This window comes from Rhinolophus sinicus, linkage group LG15 (assembly GCF_036562045.2).
Source record: "Rhinolophus sinicus isolate RSC01 linkage group LG15, ASM3656204v1, whole genome shotgun sequence".
NCBI lineage: Eukaryota > Metazoa > Chordata > Mammalia > Chiroptera > Rhinolophidae > Rhinolophus > Rhinolophus sinicus.
Window position 1 is genome coordinate 1,486,460 of NC_133764.1, and position 10,513 is coordinate 1,496,972.

Here is a 10,513-nt window from a genome sequence, read left to right on the forward strand (position 1 = left end):
TGCATCTGCTGTCAGACACTTGGGTTGTTTCCACCTTTTGGTGATTGTGAGAAATGCTGCTGTGAGTTTTTGTTCCCATACTTGTTCTCAGTTTTTTCAGGGCGATAGGTACTTGAGTAGGATTGCTGGGTCATAGGGTAACTCTATGTTTAACTTTTTGAGGAACGTGAGATTGTGGTTCATATTTTCTCTTTAAATAGAGGGCAGGGCTCTCTTGTCTTTGGCCCTACGTCTGGTCTCCTCCACAGTGTCCACTCCCAGCTCAGCATGCAGACCTGAGGCTCCTGCACTGTGGTGGCCCCACGGGCATGAGTGTGTGGACCTCCCCTTCAGGGGCTGGGGTGTTGACCTGTGGTCTTGCCAGGTACATGTGACCACCGCCGTGACTCTGCACTTCTCGGGCCTTTCCAAGATGCAACCCAGCATCGTCGGCCCCCAGGTCCCCCCAACTTCCACATTCACACCAGAGCTGACCTTGCTCTATGTGTCTCCATGAGCCTCACCACCCCCGGGGCTGCCAGGCACAGCTGTGCAGGTAGTACCCTGCCCAAGGGCATCCACCAAGGGGAGAGTGGTGGTTGGAATTGCGCCCACACTCTGCCATCCAAGCTGCACGCTCACGGTGGCATTTGCCTTCAGGGGACACGCTTTCTACTTTACACAGGGCATCTTGTGGGCTAATGGCAGCCCCAAGCCCTCGGTATTCCTGGCTCTCGGGTGGTTTGCCCCACGCTCACTCCCTGGCATGAAGGCAGCTCCGCCATTCTCCATTCACCCGTGACCTTTCTCTCACCTGTGGATATTCACCCCCAGACGTAGGCTCCACACGTTATCACACCACCAGAAGTCATCGGTCACCCCTTGCCTGCTGGTGCACTAGCAGCCCACTCGAAATGACTCCAGGCTCTGCCCCATGGCTTCTGGCCTTACCGTCCCCCACCCCCCCACACACGTCCCAGGAGTTTTAGCCCCAACACTCAAGCTTGTCTGGAGCATGAGTTCCTTCCACTGGCTCCTGGGAACTCCCTTCTCCCTTCCAGGATTTAGAGCTCAGATCCCCAACCAGGACCTTTACCCAACCCCCTGCGCCTCACAGGGTGCTGTTTGCCGGGGGAAAGGGGGCGCCCTGCGTCCTCCCTGACACACTTAGTACACACACATCTGGCCTGTCCCAGAGCGGAGGTTCCTGTGTAAACACTCCCATCAGGACCTCAGACACACTCTTCCACACACACACACACGTGTGCTCGCACAGGTGCCTGGCTTACACACGCACACGTGTGCCTAGACTTTCCTTCCCCTCACCCTGGAGATGGGGTGTCTGTGGTTAAATCTGACTACAAGACAGACCCCACAAGCATAATTATTCATGTAAACCAGCCGGGAGACTCGGGCAACGCAGGCTTATGTCTCCTGTGGACACAGCAGTTTGGAAATCGGGAGCCTCTTAAAGGCAGTTCACACGTGGCAGGTGGGAGCCAGGAGCTTAGCAACTCTGGGTCCTGGGGAGGGTGGGGAAACTAAGGGCGAGTAGAAGACCGGATGGGGGATGGGGCAGCCAGGAAAACCGGAGGACGAAGAGGCCCCTGGGAGGCCCTCCAAGCCCAGTTTCATGGAAAAGAAAAAGAAACGTTTTGTACCCAGCTTGGTACTGCGGAGCTCCCGCTCTCCCGTGAGACGTGTGTTCTGGGTGGTCTCCCAGGGGCCAGGGGCCCTCAGGGCTGCTCAGAACGTGCACTCATGGCCGGAGAATGAGAACAGGGACGCCTGTGGTGGCCCCCGCTGGCTGCTGCTCTTCCTGCCCTGGGCGACATTTTCTGTGTCTCTTCCCAACAGGGCAGTCAGGAAACGCTCACAGTGAAGGTGACATTGAAATAAAGTCTGAAGGAGGTGAAGGGGGCAGTTGGTGTCTGATGGGAAAGCACCATAGGGGACGAAGGAAGAGCCACTGCAAAAACCTGGAGGCAGGACCATGAGAGCCATGGGCAGAGCAAGTGAGCAAGAGGATTCTGGCTGCAGCCAGGGAGGTGGGAGCCCTGGGAGGACTTTGTACAGAGGATGGGTGACTCCACTTTTACCAGGACCCCTTTGGCTTCTGGAGTGAGAGCAGGCTGTGGAGGCAGGAAGACCAGTTAGGTGCTGTTGCTCCATGATCCAGATCCCACAGGTTTAGAATCTGCAGTCAGGTTCCCAAGGAGAATAGAGGGCAGGGTAGAAAGCGAGAGTCAGGGAGGGGCAGTGGTGAGAGGTAGGTTTCAGTGTCAGACCACCTGGGTCCAAGTGCCACGGAGCCCCCTAGCCAGCTGTGATCTGTGGGCAAGCTCCTGAGTCTTTCGGGGTCTCTGTTTTTCCATCCAAGAAAAGTAAACAATGGTAGATAAGATATGGTAGCAGCCCCCCAGAAGCAGGTGGGCAGACATCTACACGTCTGAGTCTAATTTTCCCCCCGCTTTATTTTGGTATCATGTAATGGACGGATATAGTTGTCCGACGTGAAAGTGCGTCGTGAGCATTTGATTGCAGGTCTGATTCTAATCCAAGGTGAGCGTGCTGAAGGTCAGGGAAGTCAGGCCAGGGCAGGTTCCCGCTCTCAGGGCCGGGCAAGTCCAGGGTGGGCAGAGGCCCTGCTGTTCTCTTCTCCTGGCTGCAAGCCTTTGCTCTCTTAGCAATTCCTCAAAATCCTCACTTCAAGTGTTCAGGCATTTTTGTTCTGCATGAAAGCTCCTCTCTTGAAGCTCCAGGGATTATAATAAAAATAGCTTATTTGTCCCCACACATTATGTTCCCAATCTGAACCCTGCTTGCTTGTTTTTCTTAAAGGCAGCATTATTTTGCTGACTGGAATTTATCTTGTGGTCCACTGTGACACTCGGATTTTTTTCCACTTCCAATTAAACAGCCTGGCTTTATCTTTTCTAATGTGCTTTTTGGAAAATGTGTCTTATATTCCCATTTTGACAGGTTGCTCACCCTACAGCAGGAGAGGCCATGAGCTGTGCCTGGTAGCCTCCTAATCACTTGGAGTGACAGGGGAGACATTCCCCAAAGGATGGGAGTAGACAGGTGGTGCTGGTACCACAGCCTGGGCCCAGAGGGTGACCCCATCCACACACGACTGGGTACTGAGTGCGGAGGGGTGGAGAGTAAGAGCAGCCTCCGTCTCTCGTGCACACTGGGCTCCCTCCCTGTCTCTCCCACAGAAGTCCAGTGTGACTCAATTAACCTCTGTGAACCCCTGTTCATTCTGGTAAAAGAGTAAGCAGAACACCGATCCCGCCTCTCTGAAAGACTTTATACCAACAGGCCAGTCAAGTGTCCAAGCAGTTCAGAGTACAGCAGAACACTAAATGCCAAATGACGCCATACTATTAATTATTATCATTATTATTATTATTACTACCTCTATTACCCAAGGGGGTAATCACTGTGACCTACCTAGGGGAGCTCTTGTAACAAACGGTCTTGGAGGGCTGTGAAGATAGCAAGTGGGTGGGCAGCAGCGGTCCTCTCTGGGCAGCGAGTCTGCATGTGTGTGGATCAGCCTCTTGTGCACTTTCCTGTATCTTGGTTAAAGGCTTTAAGAGCATTTCTGGGAGGGGGAGCACCCCAAATGCCCCAGGCCCCTCCTGGGTGTCTGGTCTGAGCTTGGCAAAGGGTTAGTAGTAGAAACCCACTCACTCCGGTGAAGGAAAACGGGGCGTTTTAAGATACATGAGGTTGGGGGCCGGCCTGGTGGCTCAGGCAGCTGGAGCTCCGTGCTCCTAAGGCCAAAGGCTGCCGGTTCAATTCCCACATGGGCCAGTGGGCTCTCAACCACAATGTTGCTGGTTTGACTCCTCAACTCCCGCAAGGGATGGTGGGCTCCGCCCCCTGCAACTAACAATGGCAACTGGACCTGGAGCTGAGCTGTGCCCTCCACAACTAAGATCGAAAGGACAACAGCTTGACTTGGAAAAAAAAAAAAAGTCCTGGAAGTACACACTGTTCCCCCAATAAAGTCCTGTTCCCCTTCCCCAATAAAATCTTTTTTTAAAAAAAAATACATGAGGTCATGTGGTTCTGAACACAAGGGCAGGAATGAGGCCAGGCTCTTTCTGGAAAGCCCTGAAACCAGTGCCTGAAATGCTATCAGGACACCCCAGGCTCTTTTGTACATTAAATTACTCATTTTTTTGTATTATTAAATTCAACAAACACGCAGCCAAGAATAGAAAATAATATGACACACACAGCCTTCTCTTCATATTTACTTCAATTTTTCATAAAGAAATAAAATACAGAGGAAACCCCTCTGTGTGCCCCCGTCCCTTCCCACCTCCCTCTGTGTGCACAAGTGACCATTAGCATGATTCTGACATTTTTTTATTATCGTGAGTCCTTTGGGCTTTTACTACTATGTGTGTATGTATCCGTAAACATAACCTCATATCACTTTGTATGTCTATAAACTTTTACTCAAGAGTTTCCCATGGATTTCTCCCTCTGCAGCGTGCTGTTTCCCCCTCACAGTAGGTTTGGGGGACCTCTCCAAGTCCATTGAGGTGGGTCTAGTTCCATCGTGCTCACTGCTATAGTGGAGTCAATGGAATGATGGTACCACAATGTTTTCAGTCTACTGTCGAGGGACATTCAGTTGTCCCTAAATTTTCACTGTCCGACATGTCTCGGTTTGGGTTTCCCCAAAAGCAGAGCTGAGACGAGGGCTTGGGTGCAGGCTGCTGACTTGAGAGGGGCTCTCAGGAAGCGGGAGTGAGAATGTGGGAAGAGTGAAAACAGTCTCACTTTTATCTACTGCTGTGTGACAAATTACCCCAAAACTTGGTGGCTTAAAACAACAAAAATCAGAGAACTAGAGAGCCCAGAAATAGATCCACGTAAATATAGTCAACGGATCTTTGACGAAGAAGCAAAGGCAATACAACGGAGCAAAGAATCTTTTCAACAAATGGTGTTGAAACAACTGTACATCCACATGCAAAACAATGAATCTAGACACGGACAGTACACACTTCACAAAATTCACTCAGATGGATCACAGACTTAAGTATAAAATGTAAAACAAGGAAGTTCCTAGAAGATAAACAGGGAAAGCTTGATGACTTTGCGTATGGCGATGCCTCTGGCTACAAGACCGAAGGCCTGATCCGTGAGAGAAGTAACTGATCGGCTGGACTTCATCAGAATGCAAACTTCCGCTCCCTGGGATGAAAGATAATGTCAAGAGAAAGAGAGGACCAGCCACAGACTAGGAGAAAATATTTGCAGGAAACATATGTGATACAGGTCTTTCTCTTAGTCTGTGTGGGCTGTTACAACAAATACCACGGACTGGATGACTTATGAACAACAGAAGTTTATTGCTCCCGGTTCTGGGGGTGGCAGTCTGAGCTCGGGGGCCAGCATGTCAGATGCAGCCTTCTTCCAGGCCACAGATGTCTCCCTGTGTCTTCACATGGCAGAGGCGGCTAGGGAGCTGTGTGCACCGTCTTCTTTAAGGCACTAAAACCAATTCGTGAGGGCCCCACCCTCATGATCTAATCACCATCCCAAGGCCCCACCTGCTAAAACCATCACCCTTGAAGGATGTGATTTCCTTCAGCAGGGGACACAAACATTCATACCATAGCAGACTGTTATCCAAAGTATACAAGGGCTCTTAAAACTCAACAATAAGAAAACAAGCTAAAACAATGGACCAAAGACGTTAACAGACACCTCACCAAAGAAGATATACAGATGGCAAATAAGCATATCAAAAGATCCCCCATATCATAGGTCATCAGATAAATGCAAATTGAAACAACACCTATTAGAATGGCCAAAATCCAGCTCATTGCCAACACCAGATGCTGGTGTGTATGTGGAACAACACGCACCCTCATTCTTTGCTGGTGGGGATGCAGAATGGTCACTTGGGAGGACAGTTTGGTGGTTTCTTACAAAACCAAACATGTTCTCACCGTACGATCCAGAAATCACAATCCTTGATATTTACCCAAAGGAGTTGGAAGCTTATATCAACACATTGTCCAAAGTGACTCCTCTGTCACAGACAAGAAAGCTAAAGCTCAGTGTAGGTGGCTTCCCAAGGTCGCACGTTGAAACAGGGTCCAGAGCCAGCTTCCTGGAACCGTGACTTAATAGGAAAAGGCTTGGTGGCACAGACACCCTGCAATCGAATTCCGACTCTGACAGAGGCTTCACAGCAGCCCCACTCCTAGGGTTTCCAGGCGGGAATTCCCGCCCGTTCTCAGGAACTTTTTTCGCTTTCCCGTTTCCAAATCCCGAGATATAAACTGTTTTCTGTTCTCCACGATGAATCGTTTTCACAAAGTGACGGCCGATGCTACCAACCACCTGGGTTCAAGGAGCTGATTTTCCCGAGTTCCCGACCAACTTTTCTCGGGATTTGGGAAAGGAAAAGCGAAAAAAATTCACAAGAATGGACAGGAATTCCTGCCCGGAAACCCTACCCGCTCTACCTCTGCCCCACCTCCGATCTCTGGCTGGCTGCCTGTGGCTTCCCAGACACAGGGTGGTTGGTGCCCACAGGCTTGCAACACCTTCTACCTGAAATACCCTCACCCCACCTTGCGTCAGCACCAGCCCTGCCTGGAAACATGAGAGGCACCCTCCCCCAGGATGGTTACACTCCATCATCCCTGGAAGCCTGGGAGCTCCCTGACCAATATTTACCACGTCCCCCGTGTTATCCCTCTCAGTCAGCATACAGTAGGAGCATAACAGTGTTGAATGAGGGAATGAAATAGGATTCAAAAGTCACTGTTAGCAGCAGTGATCCGAGAGGGCAGTGTGGAGAAGCTGGCCTTCGAGCCAGGTTCGGAAACATTGGGAGGATTTCAGGAGGTGGGAGCAGGGTGGCGGGTGCCAGGGGGCAGAATGAGGTGAGCAAAGCCCCAGACTGGGAAGGCAGAGGTGTTGGTGGGGGGAGCAGTGGTACCCAGTGGGGAGCACTTGAGATGGATAGTGATGCCAGGCTCTTTAATTAATAAATATCTTTGTGAAGAGGCACTTTGAGATGACATAAATATTCCATTGCTCATCAAAGTTTCCACGCACTCGCTCATTTATACTATGTCTATGAGGACTTACGGTGTTTGTTCATTCTGGGGGTCATAAGCTGTGATTGTTTATTTTGATATTCATTGTCCGTGATTTGGGCCAGTGGGAGCCCCTTTCAAGATGGTACCTGTATCTTTTTGACAACTTTCTGTCCTATTTTGAGCACTATTTATGTTATGGCCCAATCTGAGGTTCCAGGCTATTTTTATGCCTTCCTCGTCCCAGTCTTGGATTCAGCCATTTCTCCAAAGAGTCTGATATTCAGAGAGAAACAGATGTGGGCAGTGGGTGTGCTCCTTGCCGCTGGGGTGGTGCTGCTCCCAGGCCCTCTTGGTGGGTAGAGCCTCATACGTGTGTGTATTCCTGAGGACCTGCTAACGGGAGACTGAGTTGTTTTCAAGAGACAGTAGACCAAAACTCTAAGTCATGCAGCCAAAGCATGTGCAGAGAAGGGAACTTGGACTTCCAGCTGCACTCAGAACCAGTCTCCCCCACCGCGCGCGTGCGCGCACACACACACACACACACACACACACACAGAACTAAAGGACCAGGACATAACTGGAACTTGAACACCACAACGCTTGCAGAAGCTAAGGTCTGGGAAGATCTGGTGTTGACGCCCCTTTACCGTAAATGGCCAAGTTCCAAGGTCCTCCAGTTAAAACTTACCTCACCAGCACTTCCGCACGCCTGTTTCCCCTAGCCCCTTAAAAACCGTTGGCCTAGTCCAGCGAGCAAGATGGATCTGAGGTGCCACCAGGTCTCCCACCTGCTCGGTGGTGCCCTTTCAATCAATAAACCTTTCCTTACTCCAAACTCTGACGTTTAGTGTTTTGACCTTTCGAAGTGTTGGGCACACAGATTTTGGGTGTGACGTATCTACGTATATTGAGAACCATGAGTTTATACAGAAGCTTCCAACTCCAAGTGTATGTAGTAGAATAAAATAATCAGTCTTTCTGACTCCGTGTTGTTCAACCTGCCCAGTTCCCACACGTGTCAGTGAGCAACCTCAGCTCCGTCCTGCACAGAGATGCTAGTCATTAAAGAGATCTGACCTGTAGCCTCGACATTATTGAAACGACCTGCCTCCCCAAAACTACATCTCTAAGGAGATAAGGAAAGTATGTACAAAAATGATGATTGCGTATCAAAATACTCATAGGAGCACTGTGGCCAGGACGACCACAACCAGTCTGCTGATGGAGAGCAAAGACGTTTCACCATCCTCTTTGGACCCTTGCTGGTTCCAGACGTCTGTTCTCATCAATCACCCCCGACCTTAAACCCTCCAGCTTCCCCTTTCCCGACATAAAAGAAGCCTGAATGTTATAGTTTCTCAAGCTGGTTCTTTAGGACTCCGGTCCTCCAACTTTTCAGCTTGCTGACTTTCTCAATGAAGTCACTTTTCCTTGCCCCAACACCTCGTCACTAGATTTATTGACTGTTGTCTGGCGAGCGGGATGAGCTTTGACTTGGTTATATGAAGGGGAGGCAAACTGTAACTTTTCTTTCCTGTACCTCCTGTGGTTTCCAGCTGGGGCCCTGTAATTTGGAACAACAAAAGGCTTATTAAGAAGAGAAAAACACACAGGAGTTTGTTAGCATGTGCCTGTGCCTACGTGTGCAAGCACCCAGTAACGGAAGGGCTGGTTCAAACCTGGGCTCACACAGCATTTTAACGAAAGAACAATACATTTCCAGAGAGGTTAGAAGGCGAAGGGAAAGGACTGAACTTCTAGTGCAGCAAAATGCGGGAAGGGGAATGTGTGGAGGGATTTAGGAGAACTAAGGGCTGGTGAGTACGGTTGCCATGCAGGTTCCCCTGGGCCTGCTCTGGGCTGATCAGAGTCTGGAGTTGTCTCTGATCATTAATGCCTCTCTTTTCTGATAAACAGGGAAGGGAGACGCTTTTACAAATTTGTGTCCTGCTTTTAAGCAAATAGGGGGGAGGGCAGAGGCCCGCTTTGTATCTGCTTCTTCTCAATTACCTTCAGATCAAGATAATCCTTCTGCCAAAGTGACATATTTGGGGTGACATGTTCTGCTATCCTTCACAAGCCAGCATCTCAGCGTTCACCTGGTGTGGGGACAGAGCCCCAAAGAGCAGTTTCCAGGCTCTCGGCCTCATATGGAAGGGTGCTGGCTCGGGTAGTAGATGGCCATCAGCTGTGGCTGGTTGGCCGTCAGCTGTGGCCATTGAGCCATTGGCCACTAATATAACTGCCGCGGCTACGGAGGAGAGTAGAGGAGCAGAGTGGAGGAGAGTCGTCGGTCGGTTGGCAGAAAAGCGGACAGCAGGTCGCACGTCCTGTGGACCCAGCCTCCAGTGAGACCATAGTGGTATGACTTCCCTACCTAGGGCTCCGTGGGTGTTCCTTTTGGGCCTGGCCACATCCTGCGTTCTTATATGGGGAGCAGGACCAGAGACCCCGCAGGCCGCCCCGCACGACACCTGTGTTCTTGTGCAGGGAGCGGGAGCTGAGACCCCGCATGACTCCCCGCACGACACCTGGCTTTCTCCCTTCCCCTATTTGTAACTCCTCTGCTAATGAGACTCCTGTCTCCCAGGACCTTCTCGCTTTACTTATTATTCAGCCCTGTGCGCGGAACCACATCCCTGGCTCAGCAGCCCCCTCTTGCTTGCCAGGCCGACTGCCCGCTGCCTTTGACCGTGTCCTTGGGCTAGAAACCATCTCTGCGTCTAGGACTCCACAAAGGCACGTGACCCAGGTCCCTGAGGAGCAGGTAGCATTCCTTTTCTCCAGCTGCTGTGACTTTGGGGAATAAAAGATGCCTCAGGGAAGACAGCTTTGGGCAGTGAGTTGGTATTGAGGCAGGATTTTCATGCATTCTCCCCACCTTCCTGACCAAACGAGTGTTTACTGAGGAGTGGCTTTAGCTAATGCCTGTGCTTGTCACACACAATCTATGCAGGTGAATCTACACACTTAGGTTACCCGTCAGATGCTGGAAGTCTATCCTTAGAGAACCTGTCTGGGTTCCCTATTGCAATGCAAATGATCCTCTGAAAAGGTAATTCTTTAAATGAAGGGAGGAAACGAGAGAGCAAGAGAGCGGCAGGGCTCCTTCACCTCCTGGGCTGTAGGCTCACTATTAGCTCCTGAGAAAAGGGTTGACAGTTAATTCTAAACTGACTCCCGTTGAGGGAGGAGGAGGGGAATGGAGCCTTAAGTGTAGATGTGGGGTGTGGAGGGAGGAGGGAGGCCGTCGGGATCCCCCAAGACCACCCCTGGAGTCAGCAGTCCCTACCTGCCCAGCTCTGCTGCTGCTACGGGGAGACCAAGGGCACCACACCCCTGCACCTTTCCCATCTGTAAAATGGGGGCGCTAGACCCTTTGAGCTCAGATGTGATTCTGCTTGTATCATCGGGACACAAAGATGACTCATACTCCTCAAAGTGTA